This window comes from Lethenteron reissneri, unplaced genomic scaffold, assembly GCF_015708825.2.
Source record: "Lethenteron reissneri isolate LAM-NWPU_2019-01 unplaced genomic scaffold, ASM1570882v1 scaffold_1205, whole genome shotgun sequence".
Taxonomy (NCBI): domain Eukaryota; kingdom Metazoa; phylum Chordata; class Hyperoartia; order Petromyzontiformes; family Petromyzontidae; genus Lethenteron; species Lethenteron reissneri.
The window spans coordinates 13,553-40,197 of record NW_026890899.1 but is presented as its reverse complement, the minus strand read 5'-3'; the positions used below and the strand labels follow the sequence as shown (position 1 = coordinate 40,197).

General features: G+C 52.2%; 1 long non-coding RNA gene across 1 annotated transcript; it reads right to left on the bottom strand.

Moving 5' to 3' along the window:
* Positions 1–827: 827 nt before the first annotated feature.
* LOC133361711 (uncharacterized) lies at positions 828–24,977 on the bottom strand. Its single transcript, XR_009757410.1, has 3 exons — positions 24,539–24,977; positions 11,159–11,704; positions 828–954 (listed from the first exon to the last, which is right to left on the bottom strand). It is a non-coding gene; the product is annotated as an uncharacterized LOC133361711 (long non-coding RNA).
* Positions 24,978–26,645: the final 1,668 nt, after the last annotated feature.

Here is a 26,645-nt window from a genome sequence, read left to right as displayed (position 1 = left end):
TGCACCGAGCAGACGACTCTGGTGCCGGCATCCCAGGCAGGGGCCCCATCGCGGTTGGGTGGCTCCCCCGCCAGGGCGGTGCCCGCCCTCCCCCGCCGGTCACCCCGCACTGCCCTCGGGGTGCCGCTGGCTGACGAGGGCCGCTCCGAGTCACGGGCGCCGGTCCGGGCCAGCGCCCGCCCCTCTCGCGGCGCCGGGAGGTTGTCGGCACTGACATCACGGTGGAGAACGGGCTGGACCGGCAGAGCCCCGCCGAACGCACCGTCTGCCAGGAGAAAGAGAGACCCGCCCCGGACGCATCACTGGGAACGGCGCCGGCGAGTGCACATCTCTCCACCCAACCGCTACTACAGGCGGCCTAGCGCGGTGGGGTCAGAGTCGTGTCTGGCCAGAAATGTGGCGTACCTGTGTGGGTCGTGCGGCCGCGACAGACAGGGGGACGCCGTGGGCCCCGTGCCGTCCAGTGGCCCCAAAGCAAGGTATGGGGGGTAGAGCCCCCACTGCTCGGCAAATGGGAGAAGCCTGTATAACAGCCGTGAGCACACAACCGGAGCCGCCCCCCCCTACCAATCATCATCCGAAATCACACGTTCATCGCTGCAAGCTTCATTACCAGCACCACTTGTCCGCCACCATTATCACTTACAGCACCATCAATCAGCCCATCAGTAATGGAATGCGAGGTCGCCAGATTCGTAGTGCGGTGCACGAACCACTAGTCCTACCATTCACGCACACACGGACATTACGTACCGTCGTGTGGTGGTGGTGGTGGCGCCGCCCACACGTGCGTCATGGCGCCCTGTGGTGCCATCTGGAATCCACGGTCAGCAGAGCTCGACATAGCGGGCGGTGTGGCCGAGCCCCCCATTGAGCCTCCCCCCAGTGGAGCACCCAAAGGGCCCCCCAGGAAGCTGCCCAGGAACGCAGTGGGTGCCCCCAGGGCAGGGCTCCCTGCAGCAGCATGCGGGTGGGGGGGGGGGGGGGGGGGGGGGGGGGGGGGGGGGGGGGGCAGGTGGTGGCCAAAAGGGATTCACAGTTATAGAAAAAAATTTTTATCCCACTTGTTTACCCAGCCTCAGTCACAAATCCTTTTCAGTAGGGTCCTGCCAAGTTGTTGGTGATGGGGGGGGGGGGGGGAATTAGAAGGGCCACAGATTCAAATGTGCAATTGTAGAAAATTTGGAAAACATGGACACGTGACGCCCGCATGCAATGGCCGACACTCGAGTGACGTCACGGGATCTTAGCGGTCCGCTGTGAAGCAGACAGCGCTTGGTGTCGTTACCAGTTCATACGCGCATCGCGGCAAATCTGTTGTCAGGTCTACTTTGGGCAAGGACTATTGGAGCTTAGAAGCTCATTTATTTCTTCCCATGGTGAACGAGGTTATAATGGGAGATTCAGCCCAAGATCGGCGGATAGGAAAGGGAGGGTTTACAGGGGGCGGAGTAGAACAAAAGCAGGGGAATGTTAAGATGACTCGTAAAAAATATGAAAGTAATAAACCACCAGAACTATGTACAAAAAAGGAAGTAAAGCTGGAAATCCAAAAGACAAATTAAGCGCGACCACTGGCGAGGGGAAAAAAAAACGCGTGGCATTTAAAAAAAACCCATCAAGAATAAGTTGCAATTCCGCAATTTGAAAATCAAGTCTCAAGCTCCAGTCAATTGGTTGTACGAAAAAAATGGCATGCAAGCGTTGGCAGTAGTCGCCGATATTAATGCCCTCAAATGCAGACGAAGAAGGCTGGGTCGGAAGAGATGACATTCATTTCAGAATTCGGTTGCCACAATTGAGAAGGTCCTTGAAACATTTGAAAAAAAAAAAATCACATTGTTATCATTTATAACAAAAGTCAGTGCTATAAAAAAAAATGGACCAGGCCTGCCTCCTGGATTTGAAATCAAACCTCATGACTCGCAGCAAACACCATCCCCGCAGGGCCACCCGTCAAACTCGCGATACATTTTGGCAAACGGTGTGCAAAATTCAACGTGGGTTTAAAAAAAAAAAGAAAAATCTATATTGTGCACAATTATTTGACGTGGACTCCCCCACCCACAGCCACTGGTATTTCCGTACGTAGCATCCACGGAAATACAAGGACGAAAAAGCATGCACACGCATGGCTTGCCCTCAGAACCATTTGATTGGTGGTAACAATGCGCGTAAAGTCGAGAAGGGAGACCACATAGCAGGTGACGGGTACGCACATTGCCAGAGGATGTCAACATGTTTTGGAAAACCCCTTTGGGAGGAACCTTTCCATCAATTTTTGCCAATTTTCTCTAGAGCGAGCAGCTTGTAGCATACAACTGGATGATAAGCGTTAGTTCATACCGAATCTTCTTAAGGAGTTATGGCGACCGCACGTTACACAACTAAAAAAAAAAGCATCGTCAATGCTTTCACCCTTGATTGGAAGCGGTTATAAAAATTGATCAGACTGAACCAGTGATTTACCATCTCCCCTACACAGCAGAAACACAAAGCGCCCCCATATAGCCTTTGGGCAAGTGCCATTTGCACCACAACTGGCCACTTTGGGTTTCCACAGTGCTGATGTTTACATGGTCACACAGGGTACTCCTTTAGGGCAGAGCCGATCTAGGGCAGGCCCAGAACCAGTTTGCATATTCGCCACTGTTCTGGAGGCGAGCGGGAATCGAACTCGGGTCACCGGGTTCGTTAGTGCCAACTCCCTACGACACAAAATAGGAGTTCGCACAGAATTACCTCGATTGCAATCTACACAGCAACCGTCGTCTGCCACTGCATAAAAAAGACAAGTATAACCCGTAAAACAAAGTTTTTCACTATAAATCCTTTATATGCGTGGCGGCTAGAGTCCTCTCGTCCTCTGGCTTGAGATGGCTGCCACCTATGGTCAGATGATTGCATTGCACCATTAAGCAATTGGTAATTAAATATAATATTTTTGTCCTAAAAAAAAGTGTAAAATTTTGAAAAAAATTTTCACGAACAATTAAATTGTCACGCACAACGAGTCTGTGGAAAATGTCAGCTCGATTGGATCACGGGAAGTGGGTTAAAAAACGACCGAAAGATTTGCACGGTCGTAAGCAAGCAAGCGAACTTAATATAAAGGATTTAAAAATGGTAGGATTCTCCTGAAAGACAGTCATGAGACTCGAAAAGCTTTCCCGGCATAAAAACCACTCATCCCCCGGGCACGGCAATCTACCACACGCAGACTTTGTACGGCCACCATCGCTCCTAACGATTTCTGCAGACACGGTCCAGACGGTGGGGGTGGTAGCGGCGGTGATTGTGATGGCAGGTGTGGTGGAGTTGGTTGTCGTTTCAGAAAAACCACAACGGCCGCCATTCACCAAGTGGTGGTGCCTTCACCACGACAACTTGTGCCAGACTAGTTCACTGCGGAGGCGTGGAAGACTCGCTGCTCCTAGCAGGTCACGAGGAACAGATCCAGGTGTTGTTACAGGTTACCCAGAGTGATTGTGCCCATTGGTTATCACACCCCCCATCATCATGCTCCCAACTTTACACATCCCTCTGTGGGTGCGAGTAAAGGGGTGGGGGGGGGGGGATTTGTGAGTGGAGGTGTGGATTGGGGGAGGGGGTATGGGAGTGGATGCGAGTGGGGGTGGTCTTATGGGAGGGTTGCTTTTATGGGTGCGGGCATAGGAGCGCGGGTAAGGGTGTGGGTGTAGGGGGCGAGTGGATGTGGCCGTTGGTGTTTGGTTAATAACCCAGCCCCCTCGTCTATTCTTCAACTCCTTCAAACAATGCACACCTAGTGTAAACGCTCAATGTCATGGACACACCTTTACATGCACCCTCGTACACACACACACACCACACAATGTACAGCCTCTAAAACTGGTTACAAGTACAAACGTGTGCATCGGATAATGTTTAGTTTAGATCCTATCCAGTGTTCAACCTCAGCTCACCTACCTCACCCACCTCACTCAGATTCCTGCAGGTCGAAATGAGATGGATTTCTGACAAGGATACGCGTTGCACTGAGATCAGTTAGTCAAATCATGCGATTTGTAGCTGGCCGCTTTGAGCCCCCGTCCTCAGCTCTAACAAAAGCAAAATACAAGTTCATATTCGCGATGCACAGTACTCCAAGTACAGAATTGCACGCACCAAAAACCTACCCTCAAAACTATTATCCCCCGGGTAGCCTTTTAAACAAGGCCGTTTAGGAAAAGTGTTGTTAGCAAGCACCTATTCAGGGCAGCATGGGTGGGAGGGGCCGCCAAAAAGCAACATGTGACTGGTTAAGGTCAAACCACAGGTTCAGATAATCACTCGCCAAATCTAAAAAACGCAAGGTCAGAGTTTCCAAGGCCGTGCACTAAACCACCACTTCCCACCTCCGACATCCTCTGGGTTTACAGATTTGAAAAAAAAACATCTCTCGCACGTACAACATTCTCTACACTCACATTTATTACACAAAGACAAAGCCAGCCACCGTATAGCCTCAGCCTGTTAGGGCAAGTGGTGTTGGTGTGGCCAGAACCTCCTTAGTCTCGCCGGGGGGTAGAGGGGCGAGAGAGAGTACCGACGTTTTAGACGCAGTGCCAGGTCCGGTTCAGGAGATTCGTCACCGATGTTTGGCTACGAGCTCGTCGGGTTTGTAGCGTACCAACCACTGCGCCACCGCTCCCCACACAAGCACTCATTACACACACACTCCTTCACAGCACGCTCTCACTCGGGCCCGTGAGAGTCGCGGCGGGGTACAGGGAGAGGCCGGTTCTCTCAATGCATTCCTCTCCACCCCCTCTACGGGCCTCTCCCACTCTACATCAATTGTGGTGCCTCTCCCCCGATCACCACCACAACCACATCACCACGACAATAGCCGCTACCACAGCACCTCCGCCACCAACACCACACAACTACCACCACAACTGTACTCTGTTCTTCACCACAACGGTAGCAACATCCACGACAACATCCCACCACCACTGTACTCGCCAACTACCATAAACAACCACCACAACAGCTGCCAAAATCCACCCACACCACCATCACAATCTCAATAAACACCATCAACAGAAATCACTGCCCACCATCTCAACACACACACACACCCCGCAATCTCAACGACACCAAATCCACCACCTCCATCAGACCACCGCCACCACCTTCCCACGGCCCCGTGTCCCCGAATGACCCCGCCTCCCCCACCGCAGCAGCAGCAGCAGCACGGCCAGACAGGGGTCCCCTACCCCCCTCGCCCGACGCGGTTCAAGTTTAGACCCCGAAGTGCAAACACAAGGGAGGGTGGGAGTGGGAGGGGAAGCTTTGTATTGAGTGTGGAGGGGAGGGGTTAGGAGCCTGTGCCCAACAGCCCCTCCCCTACAGGCTCCTCATTCCCGCAGAAGCCCCCCTTATACGAGGGGGGCAGGGATGGGGGGGGGCATTAACGCCACATTGCTGCTCCCCCACAGATTCCTCGTGAAACTCGCCGCTGCACCGGGTTTGGCAAAACCATCGTTCCACTTCTCCCACCGCTCTCTTCTCATTCCTCTTGCAATTTCCCTCCGTCCTCTTCCACATATCCACATTTCCGCCTCCCCTTCACCCCCACCCCCATCTCCCTCGTCTTCGCTCCTGCTCTCATTACCTCTTCTGCACGTCTCCCACGAAACCCGCCTCTCCTCTCCATCTTCTCACACCCCCCCCCCCCCTCACTTCTTCTAAAACCACGACCTCCATGGGGTGAGATTGTGCGCCTCCACGCGAGTCTATTGTGGGTGCAGACACACGCACACACATGCGAATACATGCGTGTGTACACACGCACACACATGCGAATACATGCGTGTGTACACACGCACACACATGCGAATACATGCGTGTGTACACACGCACACACATGCGAATACATGCGTGTGTACACACGCACACACATGCGAGTGTATACCACAAGGGGAGAGGCGGGTTCGTGGGGGACGTGCCCAAGTGCATAAAGATAAGATCCCCGTATAGCCTTAACAGACTGTAGGGGCAAGTGCTGTTAGCGAGCACCTATGAAGGCCGAAACGGTAACGAGGAGGTGGGTGGCCAGCACCACGCCCGACCGCCTTGTCTCCCAGTGGCGATGTTTACACACCGCACCAGGCACTCAATTTGCGGCCGAGTCGACCTAGGGGAGGCCCAGGTCCGGTTCAGATAATCGTCACCTGATGTTAGCCGTGAGCGGGAATCGAACCCGGGTCTCCAGGTTCATAGCGCAGCGCCCTAACCGCTACACTACCGCATGTACACACGCACACACGATTAGCTGAACCGGTCCTGCACCTCCCCCCTAGATCGACTGAGGCCTCAAATGAGCATCTAGTGCGGTGTATAAACATCGCCACTGGGGAGACAAAGGCGACCGGCGTGATGCTGGCCAACCACCCCCCCCCCCCCATTAGGTGCTCGCGAACAGCACTTGCCCTAAGAGTCGGTTAAGGCTATACGGATTGGGGGGGGGGGCAAATCCGTCCGTGTTGAGTTTACACGAGTCTGTGTACACGTGTTCGGGTTTGTGCACGAGTGTAGCTATGTTTAGTCAGTCAACTAGAGAGTACAAAAAAAAATCGATTAAACCGTGGAATCCTTCGATATAAAAGGCATTATTATATACTGTACGAGCCTTGTTTCTAAAAGGAGAGCCTCAGTCTCAAGACGCTTTTCCTAAAGTTAAACTAAACATTTTTTGTTACATTACCAGGCAAGGCCCACAGATCTATGCAACTCTTTTTCAAAAGCGACAAATGACAGCACTACCAAGTGGTTTATGACCACGTGGGACATTTATAACAACACAACTTTTAAAACGCATGTTGATTCTAAATGGAGGGAAAAACTGGAGGACCCGGAGAAAAATCCATGATACTACAGGGAGAGACATGAAAACTCGCAATATACAGGCGTCAGGATTGGGATCGAACCCAGGACCTCCTGTGTACCAGGAGAGGTAGTTAACATCTCTACACATCTTGCCGTGGAGAGGCACGAGCGCCAACACAAATATAGAATTGGTTAAAATAATTAATATCCGCGCAGAAGGCTCAACTCGTGTTTTAGGACATGTAATCATGAGAGTGCGATTATAATAGACTCCCATTAGCATGTGGGGGTTACGCGAGTGTTTACCAGCGTGCACGCGTGCTAACGTGTGCAGTCACGTCCTGTGGTGCGAGCTAAAGCATGGCTAATCTATATATATAAAATCGTGAATCTGTCTGTCTGTCTGTGTGTCTGTGTGTCTCCGAACATACGCACTTCATTGGACGGCGGTTGCCCCTGCCAACCGCTAGCCACGCCTTCGCCACTTTCATAAGCTCCGTAATTAATTAAATAATAGCCATTACACAGTATTGTTGGCGCGCTAGGGGGGGGGGGGGGGAAGGAACGCCACCCGTACCCTGCCTCTTCCAAGTCGACAATTTTAGGCGAGGCCGCAGGCTTTGCACGCTACTAGGCCCCGACACCCACCACGCCACTCTGAGGTAAATTCATCAAAGTTTTTCCTACACTTCACTACACCCCCACCACAATGTGTGCTATTAATATTACTTTTAAACCCAACGCGCCAACAATCGATTACTTTAATGTTCACTGTACAAATACTCATTAAGCTGGGTGAGTGTACTGACAGTCTATTATGTACACTGTAGCCTGCTTATTAAACTCTGTCAGCGTACTGCCACTCTATCATGTAGACTCTAGCCTGCTTATGAAGCTGAGTGGGTGTACTGGCAGTCTATAATGTAGACTGTAGCCTGGTTATTATAATCGATTCTTTCAATGTTCTTTGTACAAATAGTCATTAAGCTGCTTTAGCGTACTGCCCGTCTATTATGTAGACTGCTGCCTGCTTATTCAGCTGACTGGGTGTACTGCCAGTCTATCATGTACACATTAGCCTGGTTAGGAAGTAAAGTTAGTCAATTTGTAACACGTACGCTTTCGCAAAACATTATTCATAAACAACGTTATTGCGTTTAGATTGCCTTATTTATTAAGGTGTTGTCACCCTTATCCACCACCCGACACGCCCAATCTCCACAAAATTGTCACGTTCATAAAAGACTAAGACTTGACTGCTTTAGCCCACCGGTGTGTTCAAGCAGAAAACCACAACAATTGCCATTTCTCATGAAAAAACTACTGTATAATTATGTTTAAAAACCACACGCGCCAATAATGGATTTGTTTAAATGTTCACTCAAATACTCATTAAGCTGGCTGAGCGTACTGCCACTCTAGAATGTACAGTGTAGCCTGGTTATATTTCTGGGTGGCTCTACTGACAGTCTATCATGTACACATTAGCCTGCTTCTTAAGTAAAGTGAGTCTTTTTGTAACACGTACGCTTCGCAACCATTCTTCAAAAATAACTGTATTGCCTTTCGCCTCGCCTTAATTAATGTGTTGTAACCCTCCACCACCCCACACGGCCAATCAGTCAAAAGTGTCCCGTTGATAAAACACTCATAAGTCTCTGCTTTGGCCCACCGGTGTGTACAAGCATAAAACCACAACAATTCCCATTTCAGAGTACGTCCTTTCGCTGATGCTGGATGCAATTACCAGCCAAACGTCGTACTGTTCAGTTGTCTGTCCATCTGTGTACGATCGCTTGCGAGGGATTTGCCGGGAGGCACGTCCCGTGCCCCGCGATGGGAATACGCATGTCACTGTGTATGTGTTTGTGTGTATGTATGTGTGTGTGTATGTGTGTGTCTGCGTGTATGTATGTGTGTTTATGTGTGTGTCTGCAGCAAGCGCGTGTATGTGTACCTATGGACGCGCGCGCGTGTGTTGTGTAGGGGGAACGGTAGTGTAGTGGTTAGCGTGCTGTCTGTGTGTCTGTGTCTGCGTGTGTCTGTGCGTGTGTGCTGTGTGAGGAGCGGTGGGTGTAGTGCTTAACGCTACGCTGCGCTACCAACCCGGCGAACCCAGTTTCGATTCCCGCTCACGGCCACCACCGGTACGATTATTTGAACCTCCCCTAGGTCGACTCTGCCTCAAACGAGTAACTGCTGTGGCGTATTAACATCGCCACTGGGGAGACAAAGGCGGCCGGCCGTGGTGGATACAAGTCCCGGGCGAAGCCGGGTAGTACAGCTAGTGTTTGTGTAAAAAGAACAGGACCCTGCGGGGTGGGCTGGTAGGAATAATACTTAGTACTGGTACAGAGATAGATCGGGTATAGAGGAGTTAAAGAAAAAATTACTGTATTCTAGTGTAACGTTAATTAAAAGTGTTTGTTTTGACAAGAAACGCTGTTAGATTTAAAGACTCGTAGTCTTTCATTTCCAACACCACCCTCAACACCACCCCTCCCACGGACGGACGGACACATTAATCTATTGGTGGTCTGGTCCACTTCGTTCCTACCAGTATAAACCACTCATTATAGTGCGCGCGTCTCGTTAAAATGTAACTCTTACACGCGGCTACTCGCGTTAATGTTAAAAGTGCAATTTATTTTTTATAAACAAATTAAAATAAACGCTTAATATACCTTGCCACGCAAAGGCCTAAGGCTGTATACGAGGCGCTGAATGACTAGGCCTCAGTAACTTTAAAGTGACTAATACAGTTTATAAACTACTGATTATAGCGAGCGCCTGTCGTTAAATGTAACTCTTACACGCGGCTACTCGCGTTAATGTTAAAAGTGCAATTTATTTTTTATGAACAAATTAAAACTAACGCTTAACATACCTTGCCACGCAAAGGCCTAAGGCTGTATACGAGGCGCTAACGGACTAGGCCTCAGTAACTTAAAAGTGACTAATACAGTTTATAAACTAATGATTATAGCGCGCGCCTGTCGTTAAAATGTAACTCTTACACGCGGCTACTCGCGTTAATGTTAAAAGTGCAATTTATTTTTTATAAACATATTAAAATAAACGCTTAATATACCTTGCCACGCAAAAGCCTAAGGCTGTATACGAGGCGCTAACGGACTAGGCCTCAGTAACATAGTTGCGCGCGTCTCGTTAAAATGTAACTCTTACACGCGGCTACTCACGTTAATGTTAACGAAACGCGCGCACTTTATTTAATTTCAAGGTTTTAATCAAAAGCTATCTCAGGGAATAAGGGAATGTTACACGTGTCATGCCAAGTGTTTGCAGTAGGGGGCGATGTTGCTACCAGGATAGCGTCACTGAGTCTAAAGGTTTTTGTAGGGTCATGCCAAGTGTTTGCAGTAGGGGGCGATGTTGATACACGGAGGGACGGACGGACAGTCGGACGGACGGACGGACACATTAATCTATTGGTGGTCTGGTCCACTTCGTTCCTACCAGTATAAAGATTCCCGTACAGCCCAAACAGACTGTTAGGGCAAGTGCACATATGAAGACCGGCACGGCACACGAGTCGGAGGGTGGCCAGCACCACGGCCGGTCGCCTTCGTCTCCCTACGCACCGCACCAAGGACTCATTTGGAAGGCAGAGTTGACCTCGGGGCTGGTTCAGATAATCGTCACCCGGTGTTGGCCATGGCCGGGAATCGAACTGGGGTCGCCGGGTTTCGTAGTGCTCGCCGCTACACTCCCATGTGCGCGCACACACAAAACACACGTGTCTGCGTGTACACACCTAGCACCCACCCAGCCAACCAATACCCCCCCCCCCAGCTCCACTTTCCAAATCTCCCAGCAACCACATTAAATCCGCCCCTTGACAAGCTCCAGGCTCGGCTGCAGTACACACAGGACCCTGCACCCCCAACCACACCACCACACCTGTAATAAGTATAACCCGTAAAACAAAGTTTTTCACTATAAATCCTTTATATGCGTGGCGGCTAGAGTCCTCTCGTCCTCTGGCTTGAGATGGCTGCCACCTATGGGTCAGATGATTGCATTGCACCATTAAGCAATTGGTAATTAAATATATTGGTCCTAAAAAGTGTAAAATGTAGGAAAATTTTTCACGAACATTAATTGTCACGCACAACGAGTCTGTGTGCAAAATGTCAGCTCGATTGGATCACAGGAAGTGGGTTCAAAAACGACCAAAAGATTTGCACGGTCGTAAGCAAGCAAGCGAACTTAATATAAAGGATTTAAAAATCCGCGTTTGCTACGGGGGGGGGGGGGTAAGGGGTAGTGGGCTCCCGCATCTCACCTGAGGGGTGCGCGCTGGGCAGGGGCTTCTGTTGCAGGTGGGGGGCCGCCATGTACTTGTGTGGGGGGTAGAGAAGATGAGAAGGGGGCCAGCAGCGGGGCCGGGATGACAGGATACCCGGCCCCCCGCACTCAGCGGCGGGGGAGGCGCCGAGCCGGGCGTGGAGAAATCCTGGGGGTCCATGCTCCAGGATTCTGGAGTCTTAGGACAGGAGTCTGGAGTGTGGTGAGCTTGGAGCCACAATTCCAAAGCTTGGAGCCTCAGGGCCTGGAGCACGCCGCATGGAGGATTATTGGCTTGTGGAGCCTGGAGTCTTGGTTGCTGGGCCTTTAGTAGCCTCAAGCGTCGGTGCCTGGAACCTGGAGTTATTGATCCTCGGGTGTTGGGAGTCGGAATCCCGGAGCCTGGATTTTGGATCCGGGAGACTTTGGAGTCTGGATTGCCGATAGAGCTTGGAGTGCGAGGACCTCGCTCCCACCGTGGGGGGCTCTCACCCTGGGCACGTCATGCGATGGAGGCACAGACAAGCGCCCAAAGGCCCCCCACCTGAAAGTGGGAAAGTGAATGGGAGTGCTGGGTTAGGATCACCCGGCTGGACTCGCATACACCTGTACCACACATACACCTATAGCAAACACACGCACTCACCTGCACCAAACCCTGCCACACACACACACGTACCAAACCCTACCCACACACGCGCACCTGTACCACATACACACACCTGTACAACGCTACTACACAATATCAAAAGCTACTACTACATACACCTGTAACAATGACTCTTTACACACGAACAGACAAAAATCCCCTATATAACTTTTAACAGACTGTTCGGGCTAGTATTGTCAGCGAGCACCTATTTAGGTCGGCATGGCACACGAGGCGGTGGGTGACCAGCATCACTTCCGACCGCCTTTGTCTCCCAAGTGTTGATGTTTACATACTGCACCAGGCACTCATCTAATGCCGAATCGACCCAAGGGGAGGGCCAGAGGGAGGGATGGAGTTGGCTGGGCGAGCATAGGCGAGGCGAGCAAAATGACAACGGAGTAAGGAAGTAGAGGGAGAGGCGGGGAGTTGCAAGGGAAGCAGAGATGTGCAGAAGAGGGGGCAGAGAGATGACGGGAGAAGCAGACGAGCAGGAGGTGTGGAAGGGAGCAATACGAATCGGGGAGGTGCAGGGACGATTTGGGAGGTACAGACGCATGGGGGTGGGGGGGGGGGTTGCAAAGCGGAGCAACGATATGCAGAGGTAGCAAGCACACTGCGCTGCAGCCTGTTCGAGTACTGTACTGAACTGCACTTACCACGTGGGCTCGCCCAGAGAGGCGGGGTGGTAGGGGAGTCGGTGATGGAAGGAGGGCGAAGAGGGGGGGGGGGGCTTTTTGAGGATGGGGGTGATGGGGGAGGGGATGATGATGATGGGGGAGTGAGTAAATGATGATGATGGTGGGGGGTGGGGTGGATGATTGGTTGTTGATGATATGGGTGATTGGGGAGGGGTTGATAATGTTGATGGTGCGGGGAGCGGATGGCGATGATGAGAGGCGTGGTTCAAGACGATGTTGGGGGTGACGGAGGGTTAATGTTGATGACATCACCCTCCCCCATCACCTTACGTAAGTATCTGGGCTAAACTCACTGATGATTCCCAAGTTAAGCGAGATCAGTCAGTCTCGATGTCGCATTGCAATTCAATTATAGCCACTGCTGGATGAAAGCCTCCCCATGCCGCGTTGACCACGTGGGTAGATTGACCATACATCACCGCACGAGTCAGTGCGGGTCGGTGTTTGACGTGGCTTAGAATGTACCTCGGGGAGCTGGGGTTCGTAGTGCCCGATGCACCGTGCTCTCCCCCCCCCATCACACACCATCTCGCCGCACAGCCGCCCACTCACCCCTCCATACTTCACCTAAAATACCCTCCATCGCCCGCCCATAACCTTACATCACCTTGCTCCACATCACCTTTACCTCTCGCCCCATCACCCTCTCCCGTCACATGAAATCCCCCCCGCTCCCCATCACTCTCTCCCCATCATCCTTACATCCCCTCCCCCATCACCCCTCTCCCCAGCACCCTCCCCCCCATCACCCTCCCCCCCCCATCACCCTCTCCCCCATCACCCACTCCCTCATCACCCTCTCCCCCCATCACCGACCCCTCCCCCCCATCAAACACTCCCCCCCATCACCCTCTCCCCCATCACCCTCTCCCCCATCCCCTCCCCCCCCATCACACTCTCCCCCTCACCCTTTCCCCATCATCCTTACTCCCCCCCCCCCATCACCCTCTCCCCCCATCACCTCCCCCCATCACCCTCCCCCCCATCACACCCCCCATCACCTCCCCCCATCACCCTCTCCCCCATCACCCCTCTCCCTCATCACCCTCTCCCCCATCACCCTCTCCCCCATCACCCTCCCCCCATCACCCTCCCCCCCATCACCCTCCCCCCATCCCCCCCCCCCCCATCACCCTCTCCCCCATCACCCTCCCCCCCATCACACTCCCCCCCATCACCCTCGTCCCCCATCACCCTCTCCCCCATCACCCTCATCCCCCATCACCCTCCCCCCCCATCCCCTCCCCCCCCATCACCCTCCCCCCCCATCACCCTCTCCCCCATCATCCTCTCCCCCATCACCCTCCCCCCCCATCACCCTCTCCCCCATCACCCTCTCCCCCATCACCCTCTCCCCATCACCCTCCCCCCCCATCACCCCTCCCCCCCATCACCCTCCCCCCCATCACCCTCCCCCCCCATCACACTCCTCCCCCATCACCCTCTCCCCCATCATCCTTACATCCCCCCCCCATCACCCTCTCCCCCATCACCCTCCCCCCCATCACCCTCCCCCCATCACCCCCCCCCCCCATCACCCTCTCCCCCATCACCCTCCCCCCCATCACACTCCCCCCCATCACCCTCTCCCCCATCACCCTCTCCCCCATCATCCTTACATCCCCCCCCCCATCACCCTCTCCCCCATCACCCTCCCCCCCATCACCCTCCCCCCCATCACCCTCCCCCCCCATCACCCTCTCCCCCATTACCCCTCCCCCCATCACCCTCCCCCCCCATCACCCTCCCCCCCATCACCCTCCCCCCCCATCACCCTCTCCCCCATCACCCTCTCCCCCATCACCCTCCCCCCCATCACACTCCCCCCCATCACACTCTCCCCCATCACCCTCTCCCCCATCATCCTACATCCCCCCCCCCATCACCCTCTCCCCCATCACCCTCCCCCCCATCACCCTCCCCCCCCATCACCCTCCCCCCCATCACACTCCCCCCCCATCACCCCTCTCCCCCATCACCCTCTCCCCCATCATCCTTACATCCCCCCCCCATCACCCTCTCCCCCATCACCTCCCCCCCATCACCCTCCCCCCCATCACCCTCCCCCCCCATCACCCTCTCCCCCATCACCCTCCCCCCCATCACCCTCCCCCCCCATCACCCTCCCCCCACCATCACCCTCCCCCCCCATCACCCTCTCCCCCATCACCCTCTCCCCCATCACCCTCCCCCCCATCCACTCCCCCCCATCACCCTCTCCCCCATCACCCTCTCCCCCATCACCCTCTCCCCCATCACCCTCCCCCCCATCACCCTCCCCCCCCATCACCCTCTCCCCCATCATCCTTACATCATCCTCTCCGCCATCATCCTTACATCCCCCCCCCCCATCACCCTCTCCCCCATCACCCTCCCCCCAATCACCCTCCCCCCCATCACCCTCCCCCCCATCACCCTCTCCCCCATCATCCTTACATCCCCCCATCACCCTCTCCCCCCATCACCTCAGATCACCCTCGCCCCATCACCCCTGCTCCCCAAACGCGCTGAAGTCATCCGGCGATGACTCACGCACAGGCCACGAAGACATCTGCGCAGCGGTGTTTGTGTCTGGGGAGCGGTGGCGCAGTGATTAGCTCGCTGCGATACACACACGACTTCCATTCCCGGCTATGTCTCACGTCAGTGGCGAGTGAGATCTCACCACATCATCATCATCACTCTACCATCGCCATCACTACCGTCATTCACTCCCATCATCATCACTCACGACTATCATCATCACCTACTACCATCACCATCATCACTACCATCACCACTCATTTGATAATCACTCCACTACCACCATGATCATTCACTAATATGATCACCAACAAACATCATCACTCACTACCATCATCATCACTCTACCATCACCAATACTAACATCATTACGACCATGATCTTCATCGCTACCATATAAACACAAACATCAACACCACCACTATAAAAACCATCAACATCATGAATACCATCATCACTACCATAATCAACACTTCCATCACCACTACTACCATCATCATCAAGATGCATACCGTTATTGTAAACGATGGCTGTGATGATGATGATGGCAAATTTAGGAGCACAGTGTCTGCAACATCACCACAAACATCACGGAAACATCAATCCCACACAACCATGGCATGACGATCACATCGCAACGTAAACACAAACGATACACCCATCACAGAGTGAGTAAACATCAATTGCACAACACAACCGTAAACACAGACGTTACATCAAAACATAACACCAACAACCGCCATTCGCCAATAAGTGGCGGTGACGTCACCACGGCGCTTGTGCCAGGCTATGTGCACGTTAAGGTCACGTGAAGTGTTGTCGAACGCCCGCTGGCAGGAGGTCGTCGGACAGACCCAGGTGCCTATGGGTCGACTGACTGAGACGACTGGCCGATGCACCACCTGTGTCCCCTACTGTGCAAACTTGCTATGCTTTAGCCACCATGCGCGTCGCTCGTTGTTGTGAGCGTCGCTCCTCTGCCCTCCGTTGTTGTTGGATGGCTACTGCCTTCCAACTGCCTAGGAGCAGCAGCGTTCTTCACGAGCCTCCGCCACGTAAACACCACCATCAACAGCGCCATAAACATCACAAACTGCGTGTCCCCGAATAAAACTCGGACAATTCACGGGGGGGCGGGTCGGGTGCTCCCCCCCCCCGGGTATATCCGTCGCCTTGACAAAAACCCGTTACATTATTTCCACAAACATTAAATGCATCACGTTTACAGCTTGTTGTCATTTTATTTATACCGACTTACATACCGGTGAGAAAAAAAAAAAACATTTATAACGCAATTTAAAAATAATGTTTTTTTTCTTTTAATTATAATTCGCAACTTGAACCACCAACAATCGCTATCCGATTCCGAGACGCGCGACCTGACGATGCCACTGTTTCATAACCACAGAGCTTGCACTGGGTCGGCAATGCTATCTCTCTCTGTGTCTCTGAGCGCTGTCCAGGTTTTGATATCTGGGAGCGCGACTTTTTAATGTTTTCCATTTTTTTGGGAGGTCCCCAACTCCCCATAGCGACCCCCACACACCCTCCCTCATTATATGCGGGGCACGTTAATTCGAGGATATACTGGCAACACAAATGTCAGTCACATGAACACACACACACCTACCGACACGTACACAGATAGACACACCTAATACGCACACAAACCTACAAGCATAGCACCCACCAACAGATCTCCACGCACACTCACCCACGCACTCTAAATGCCATCACGCACAAACACGTGCACACGCAACGTACACACACTTGCGCGCCTTCGTAAACACCAGCGCACACCTACACGCACATATTAACACACGGGCACATACACACTTACACACACACATAGACGGACGCACACGCGACACTCACCTCCTCCAGTCCCACGCGTGAATCAAACACAAACACCCCCGCTCTTCCTCCTCCTCCTAGCGGCTCTCTCACTCTCCCACGCGCTCTCCCTCCTCTCCCTTCATCCCCCCTCCTCTCCCTTCATCCCCCCTCCTCTCCCTTCATCCTCCCTCGCTCCTCTCCTATTCTCCTCGCCCTTCTTCGATCCACTCTCCTCCCACTACTCTCCCCATCCCTCCTCCCTTCATCTCTCCTCCCTCCTCCTCCCACTCGCTCATCTCATCTCTCCTCCCACTCTCCCATCATTATCCTTTCCTCCCACGCTCTTCTCTCACTTCGCCTTATCTACCCCCCCCCCCCCGCCACCACCTCTCTCTCCTCTCACTCTCCTCCTCTCGTATTTTACGGATCGTGGAAACAAGAAGATGCTCGGTGTATTCGGCACTTTGCTTCGTTCATCATTTAGTATTTTTTTTACATTTTTTAACTTAGCTTTATGTAAACCCCCACCTCTCGCTCACTCTCTCGCTCACATCTCTCTCCTCTCTCGTGGAGATGCTGTCCTCTTTCTCTCACTCTCCCCCCTCTCCTCTCCGTTGACAGCTCGACCCTCACTCTCCCACTCCCACCACCAAGCTCCCTATTGCCATCCCCTCTCCTCTCTCCAGTTTGCATCCCACACTCACCGTCATCAACTCATCCCTCTCCCCTCTGTGTTTTATATCTTTCCCTCTCTTCTCTCTCGTTACATCTCCTCCCTTTCCCATCACTCTCCCAAATAGTGGGCGTGCATTCGTCTTCAGCGACCCCAAATGCCCCCGCCCACCCTCCCCCACTGCCCTGATAGGAAACAGAGCGAATTCCGAAAGACGTGGTGGGGTGGGGTGGGGGCGGGGTGGGGCACCCCCCCCCCGCCCCCCGTACTCAATTGAGGGCATTGTGAGCGCGGGGGGTGGGGGACAAGTGGGCCCCACCCCTCACTTAGGAATCACAAGTTATGTCACATTATGCATACATGTGGATTCCCAGCGACACAATAACCCTCACACAGTGACACCGTTACACAGTGGCACATAACAACGCACACTCCTATCACGGGGGCCTACGAGGGGTTGCACACCCACAGCTCCGCACAGATGGATTTATGAATCAATTTCCAGTCCACCTTTTCTATCATCGGCCACGATCTATCCACTGCTGGTTAAATGCCTCCGAAAGTCGCCGATCATCCATCACGGTCCCGCGATGCAACAATACACCTCTATCGGAGGGCACACATGGACTGATTTAATCGCTCCATCTCCGCGGTTCGCGTCCTCTCGTCCGTGTTTGCTCATTCAGCCACCACTCCGGTGTGAGTCTCGTCCGTCGTTCATCATCACGCCCGATGTAGAGTCGTTCGCATGCTCCAAGTGCACTCACTCGTCTTCACACTTTCAATGTTTCTCTCTCACCTGCATATGCTCGCTACTGCAATGCCTTACGCTCGCTCAGTGCGACTCCCAGCACGTATCTCTCTCCATCCTTCTTTGCGCACTTCTCAGATATTCAATTTTCTTTGTCAATGCCCACATTTGTGATCCATATCGCAGTAGGTAAACACATCTGTTATATCTTCTTGGTTCTTTCGGTAAAGTCACGTAGAAGGGAAGTAATAAAATAATAAAATAAAACATAATAAAATAATTCTCACGACGTTTCGGCCACAACGCAAGCAGCCGTCCTCACCTGAGGACGGCTGCTTGCGTTGTGGCCGAAACGCCGTGATAATTATTTTATGTTTTATTTTTATTATTTTATTACTTCCCTTCTACGTGACTTTACCGAAAGAACCAAGAAGATGAATCCCTGCAGTCACGAAAGCTTTAAATCGAAACATCTGTTATATTTAATTAAACAGTCGTGCGTTGTGGTGGTGCGCGTCCTCAGGTGACCGCTTGTGTGGCGATCGAAACGTCGTGATCTATTATTATGATTTGTCCACGTGACTTTACCGAAAGAACCAAAGAGTATGGATCCCTGCAGTCACGAAAGCTTCAAATCAAGATTAGTTACATTTCAACTCACCGAGACCCCTGTAAACCACGTGGCTTGTGTGTGCGCTCACGCCCCTCCTCCTGTGAATCTCTCCCTTCGCCCCTCCCCCTGTGAAAACAGACGCTGCTGCTCGTCTGTGCAGCAGCAGCAGTGGCGAGGTGCTTGTTGTATAGCCTCTTCCAATCCTCATCTCTCCTGACCCTTTGCTCCCGTTTCTCTCGCTCCCTTCACTTATTTCCCATTATTCATATTCTTTTGTTCCCTATTCTTTCTCCATACATTATAGCCGTGACTCGACCACCCTTCCCTTGTTGTGTCACGGGTAATAGGTTTTATATCTGCAATTACACAAAGACACTCATTATGCTCTCTGTAGTGGGGTTTAGAGTACTGTAATGTTGATGGACATCCATGTTGTCAATACACCGGCTTTTTCCACGCCGTGTGGGTCGTGGGGATTGTTTGACCAGATGATATCATTAGCCCTTGATGTTAGCCGTGGCCGGCGATCGAACTCAGGTCCCTCTTGTTGATCATGCAGTGTGCTAACCACTGCGCCAACGCTCCCTGCTAGTGGCGAGTTATTGGCAGTTGAATACATCAATCAATCAATCAACTTCGTTGCCAATTTCAGTGCGTGCGTCAATTGATCCGTCGACCTGTCTGCCTTCCGAACTCTCGCGAAGCAACGCGCTAACTCCAGCGTGTCGAGGAGGCGACACGTGTACGTGTGGTGGTGGTGTGTGTGTGGGGCGTGTGTTCGTGCCGATGTTTGCACGTGCATGCTTGTGTGTTTCTGCATGGCGGGGCGTGTGCGTGGTCGTGTTGAGTGGTGTGTGCGTGGGGTGTGTGCTGAGTCCGTGGTATGCGCGTAGTCTTGTGGTCCATATGTGGTATCGTGCGTGGTGGTGGTGTGCGTTAGAACTGTAGTGTAGCTACGCCCTGCAAAGTGTGTTGTGTGGGTACACGTTGGTATGCAGTCTACGACAGAAGAGACATATGCAAGTATCGAGACGACAGAGCTAATCACCATCTCTCCCCGCTCTCCACACTCTCCCTATTCTCTTCTTTCTCCCCCGAACTCTCCGCTCTCTCTCTCTCTGAGCTCTCTCTCCACCCTCCTCCTCTTTTCTCTCCATTCTCTCTCCTCTCCCCTCTCTCTCTCCGCAAATTTCAGCTGCGTCACGACGCGGAGAGATCCGCAGTCACGAGACCCAGAAGCCCCCCTCCCACCCCCCGCCTTCATCCCCCGCTCCCCCTTCTCATCCATCCCGGAATGGCCCTTGTGAAGGTGCCCCCCCCCCCGTGCCTGCCTGCACCGCCCCCCTATTATTAATAGCGCGTCTCCCGCCCCCCCCCCTCTTCTCCGCAGCACCCCCCCCCCCCGCGCCGCTTTAATTGTGGATGCAGAGGAGGGGACCTATCATGCGGTGAGAACACGGCACGCACGCACGGGCGACACGCGCAGAGAAGACGGCACGGGCTGTTGGGGCAAGGGCTGTTAGCGAGCACCTATTGTGTGTGAAGAGCGGGCATGGCGACACAAGAGGAGAGGGTGCGGTGGAAAGTACCACGCCCAACCCGCCTTTGTCTCACCCCCACCCCCACAATGTTGTTTATACAGAGAGGCGAGTGCCCACATTGGCGTCATACGCACATGCACGCGTTGAAACACCTATTATTATACACATCCTCACGCACGCCCCTCGCACTCCTATACAAACCCACGCACGCCCAACCATACACACACCCAAAGCACACACGCACACTCACACACTCAAATACATCCACGCACACTCCTACATGTATACACACACACAAACACAACCAAACACGCACGCACACTCACACACTCAAATACATCCACGCACACTCCTACATGTATACACACACACAAACACACCCAAACACGCACGCACACTCACACACTCAAATACATCCACGCACACTCCTACATGTATACACACACACAAACACACCCAAACACGCACGCACACTCACACACTCAAATACATCCACGCACACTCCTACATGTATACACACAAACACTCCCAAACACGCACGCAGACAATAAACAGGGTAGGCGGGACCCACGTCAGTGCGACACGTGGTGACCACAACAAGAAACACACGCACCTTGCAACACGCAGAGACAACGACCCCCCCCCCCCTCCTGTACAGCCTGAACAGACTGTTGGGGAAAGTTACACCTACGGCACACAAGGGGGTTGGTGGCCAGCACCACGCCCGGCCGCCTTTGTCTTCCTAGTAGCGATGTTTATACACGCCACTGCACCAGGTGCTCATTTGAGGCCGAGTCGACATAGGGGAGGCCAAGGCCGTAATTATAATATATATTGGGACACACACCCCCCCCCCCAATATTCAAATATGTTCAAAATGCCCCCCCCCCCCCCAATATATTGCTATAAAATATATTTCTGTTTATATAATTGTGGTTATGCTTGTAATGTATTAATCCCTAATCTCTGCCATTACATACAATGAAACAAGAAAAGGTCAAAAAGAAAAAAAAGAGTAACGTAATACAATACACTATTAGACATTGTAAAAAATTAATAAAAAGTCCATCCTGTGTGTTAGTGAATTGTTTTTTCTATTTTAGGCAGGAAAATTCGTTTTAAAAATTAGACTTTTTTTCTGGGGGGGGACCCCAGACCCCCTAGAAGATTTGCTCCCCCCCAATGTTGACTCCATGGCTACGCGGCCTTGGGGGAGACCCAGGTACTGGTTCAGATAATCGTCACTTGGTGTTGGCCGTGAGCGGGAATCGAACCCGCGTGGCCAGGTTCGTAGCTCAGCACGCTCACCACTGCACCGCCGTAGACACAGACACACACGTGAACCTCAGGCAGCTCACGGAGATGCAATCTCCCTTTCAGAACCGAAACATTTAAACGCAGAACAAGCTCACAAAGCAATCATAAACACGTCCAGCACACACACACCGACCATAAACAACACTTTACACTGAGAGCGTGTTGTGTGAAGTGAGTTAACAGCACGCAGAGCTGCTGCACAGCTTAAAAACACACACATATCGGGCGAAGAAGCTAAAACAACATCCACACGCAGCGTTACCTACCGGTTGTGGTCAAACATTGCAATAGTGAGAAATCACCAGCAAGTTACTCAATTGGTATCTCACACACACAGCAGTAGTAGCAGCAACAATCTCACATCTCCCCCCCACGAAACTCATGCGAGAGCCTGGCAGGACCCTCCTAAAAATAGTGTTTGAGACTCAGTGAACAGGCAGAATGTCAACAAAGTGTGGTGCGGAGCTGTTGTGGTACGGGACATGCACAGTAACAACAACTCAACAACAACAATTCAACAACAACTTCACAACAGCAGCCGTGACACAGCCAAAAGCGGCACAATTCCACCACATGCGCTGTCGCACCAGAACTAACCAGCAGCAGGTCACACAGCCACGCAATTATGTAACAGCACAAGAGCAGAAGTCAACAGGAAATATAGCCGCGTAATCACCACGCAACAACAACTACCGATAACAGCATAACGGTATACAAACCACCACAAAATAACAAAACAGCATAGCACATACATAACACAGCATAACACGAAACAACACCAGCATAAACACATTACATAACACCAGCATAACACAAAACACAACACCAGCACCACACAACATAACACCAGCACCACACAAAACATAACACAGAATAACACAAAACACACACCAGCATAACACAAAACATACCAACATAACACACAACATAACACCAGCATAACACAAAACACAACACCAGCATAACACAAAATATAACACAAACATAACACAACACACAGCATAACACAAAACACAGCACCGGCATACACAAAATATAACACAAACATAACACAACACACAGCATAACACAAAACACAGCACCAGCATAACACAAAATATAACACAACATAACACAACACACAGCGTAACACAAACACAACACCAGCATAACAAAACACACACCACATAACACAAAACATAACACCAGGATAGCACGACAACCACACAAGACAACAATAACTGAGTAACTATTTGTGTCACGCTGTTGTGTGTCGTTGTGTTATTGTGTGGATGTTGTGTCATTGTCAATCCACTGCTGGATGAGGGCCTCCCCACACACCCTACGGGTTGTATGCGTTATATAACTATACTTCACCACGCTGGTCAATACACGCATATTCGGAGATTGATTACAGATGGGCACGCAGGTAACACTATCTAAGGTACAGAGATTGTATTTCACAAACACGCACAGTGTGCACGTGTGTGTACGCGCACACTGTTCTGTCTAACAACATAAGATGTCCTTATGACGACAAAAAAACTACACAACGGCCCTTTATGTACCCAGCAAAAAGCATCAATGAATCTCAAGACTCGTTTTCAAGAGGGTGCTGCCGCATTGCGATGCTTGGCCAATTCCATTCAGGAGTTTGGCTGTCATGTGCATTCTGGCTGCTTGATTTGACATCAAGGTAACGTTACACAATCACACACACACACAATTCACACGGTCAGCACAATCATATACAACGCAAACACCATCACCCTCACATCCACACAAAATCACACACACACATACACAATTACACACGCACGCAATATCATAAAACAAGTTATACTTGCACAAGGACGAAGATCATCCGTGTAACCTTAGCAGACTGTTGGGGCAAGTGCTGTTAGCGAGCACATACGAAGGCCGGCACGGCACACGAGGGAATGGGTGACCAGCACCACGCCCGACCGCCTTTGTCTCCCCAGTGGCGATGTTTACACACCGAACCAGGTACTCATTTAAGGCTGAGTCGACCTAGGGGAGGCCCAGGACCGGTTCAGATAATCGTCACCGGTGGTGTTAGCCGTGAGCGGGAATCGAACCCGGGTGGCCAGGTTCATAGCGCAGCGTAGCGCTAACCGCTACAACCACTGTTTGTGTAAGGGTGTGCACCCACGCACACCCTTACACAAACACACACACACGAATCCACACACACAGTCAAACATAAACACTGCCACACGGGGTACAGTTGCGAGTGTTGGGCACTGCCCTGGCGATGGAATTTGTGTTTTAAAAAAAGCCACTCGGCATACACAGCAACTCCACAACCACGGAGCGAGTTACATCCACCACTCTCACACCACCACCGATCACTAAACATCCCAACCACCACCACTACACTAACCACCACCACCATAATCAATAACACAATCATCACGAGCATCATAACGTCAACCACAACTACACCACCCCAACAATCACCACCCGCATCACCATCATATTCACGAACACCATCATCACTACTACCACCACCAACAACCATCAACCACCACCACCACCAACAACCATCAACCACACCACCACCACCACCCTCATCACCAACATATTCACAAACACCATCATCACTACTACCACCACCAACAACCATCAACCACACCTCCACCACCCTCATCACCAACATATTCACGAACACCATAATCACTACTACCACCACCATCATCATCATCAAGGAGCGAGATCGCTCACGAACTTCAAGTGTCACCGCGCGCAGGACACGCCTCGCTCGACCTTCTCACCTGGACGGGAGCAGAGTCGAGTGCTGGGCAAGGGGTAGAAGGGAAGGGCAGGGAAGGGAGGGGCAGGGGAGGGCAGGGAAGGGAGGGGAAGGGCAGGGAAGGGAAGGGCAGGGAAGCACCGGGCAGGGCAGGGCAGCCCCCACCTCGCCGTGACCCGCACTCCGCGTCGAGAGCGAGTTGGTGAGTGAACTCCGCGCCTAGCCGCGTCCGCCGGGAGTAACTCTCCCCGGGCAAAACCGCTTCTCAATGCCCCCCTCCTCCTGCTCCTCCATCATCACCAGCGTCCGTGGGCATCGTCGTCTTGCGCTGTATCCCCTGCATCTCGCGGGGTCCCAAGGGGAGCTGCTCCAGGGGAAATGTGCGAGCGTGGAGAGTGTCAAGCTCTTCTCCCGCGTCTCTCACGCCCGCAGAGAGGAGGAGGAGGGAGAGGCCCGGAGGGAGGAGCGAGGAGGAGGAAGACGCCACCCTCTCGACTGAGTTTCCCCCCACTCTGCTGTGCACTTAACTCTCCATCATCACTAACTCCACCGTGCACTTACTCTCCATCATCACTAACTGCACTGTGCACTTAACTCTCCATCATCACTAACTGCCCCCCTCCACCATGCACTCAACTCTCCACCATCACTAACTCCACTCTCCACGTGCACTTAACTCTCCATCATCACTAACTCCACTCTCCACCGTGCACTCAACTCTCCATCATCACTAACTCCACTCTCCACCGTGCACTCAACTCTCCATCATCACTAACTGCACTCTCCACCGTGCACTCAACTCTCCATCATCACTAACTGCACCGTGCACTCAACTCTCCATCATCACTAACTGAACTCTCCACCGTGCACTTAACTCTCCATCATCACTAACTCCACTCCCCACCGTGAACTCAACTCTCCATCATCACTAACTCGACTCTCCACCGTCCACTCAACTCTCCATCATCACTAACTCCACTCTCCACCATGCACTCAACTCTCCATCACCACTAACTCCACTCCCCACCGTGCACTTAACTCTCCATCATCACTAACTGCACCGTGCACTCAACTCTGCATCATCACTAACTCCACTCTCCACCGTGCACTTAACTCTCCATCATCACTAACTCCACTCCCCACCGTGAACTCAACTCTCCATCATCACTAACTATGATCTCCACCGTGAACTCAACTCTCCACCATCACTAACTCCACTCTCCACCGTGAACTCAACTCTCCATCATCACTAACTCCACTCTCCACCGTGAACTCAACTCTCCATCATCACTAACTATGATCTCCACCGTGAACTCAACTCTCCATCACCACTAACTCCACTCTCCACCGTGAACTCAACTCTCCATCATCACTAACTCCACTCTCCACCGTCCACTCAACTCTCCATCATCACTAACTCCACTCCCCACCGTGAACTCAACTCTCCATCATCACTAACTCGACTCTCCACCGTCCACTCAACTCTCCATCATCACTAACTCCACTCCCCACCGTGAACTCAACTCTCCATCATCACTAACTCCACTCTCCACCATGCACTCAACTCTCCATCATCACTAACTCCACTCCACACCGTGCACTTAACTCTCCATCATCACTAACTGCACCGGCACTCAACTCTGCATCATCACTAACTCCACTCTCCACCGTGCACTTAACTCTCCATCATCACTAACTCCCACTCCCCACCGTGAACTCAACTCTCCATCATCACTAACTATGATCTCCACCGTGAACTCAACTCTCCACCATCACTAACTCCACTCTCCAACCGTGCACATTACTCTCCATCATCACTAACTCCACCGTGCACTCAACTCTCCACCATCACTAACTCCACTCTCCACCGTGAACTCAACTCTCCATCATCAATAACTCCACCGTGCACTCAACTCTCCACCATCACTAACTCCACTCTCCACCGTGAACTCAACTCTCCACCATCACTAACTCCACTCTCCACCGTGAACTCAACTCTCCACCATCACTAACTCCACCGTGCACTCAACTCTCCACCATCACTAACTCCACTCTCCACCGTGAACTCAACTCTCCACCATCACTAACTCCACTCTCCACCGTTGAACTCAACTCTCCATCATCACTAA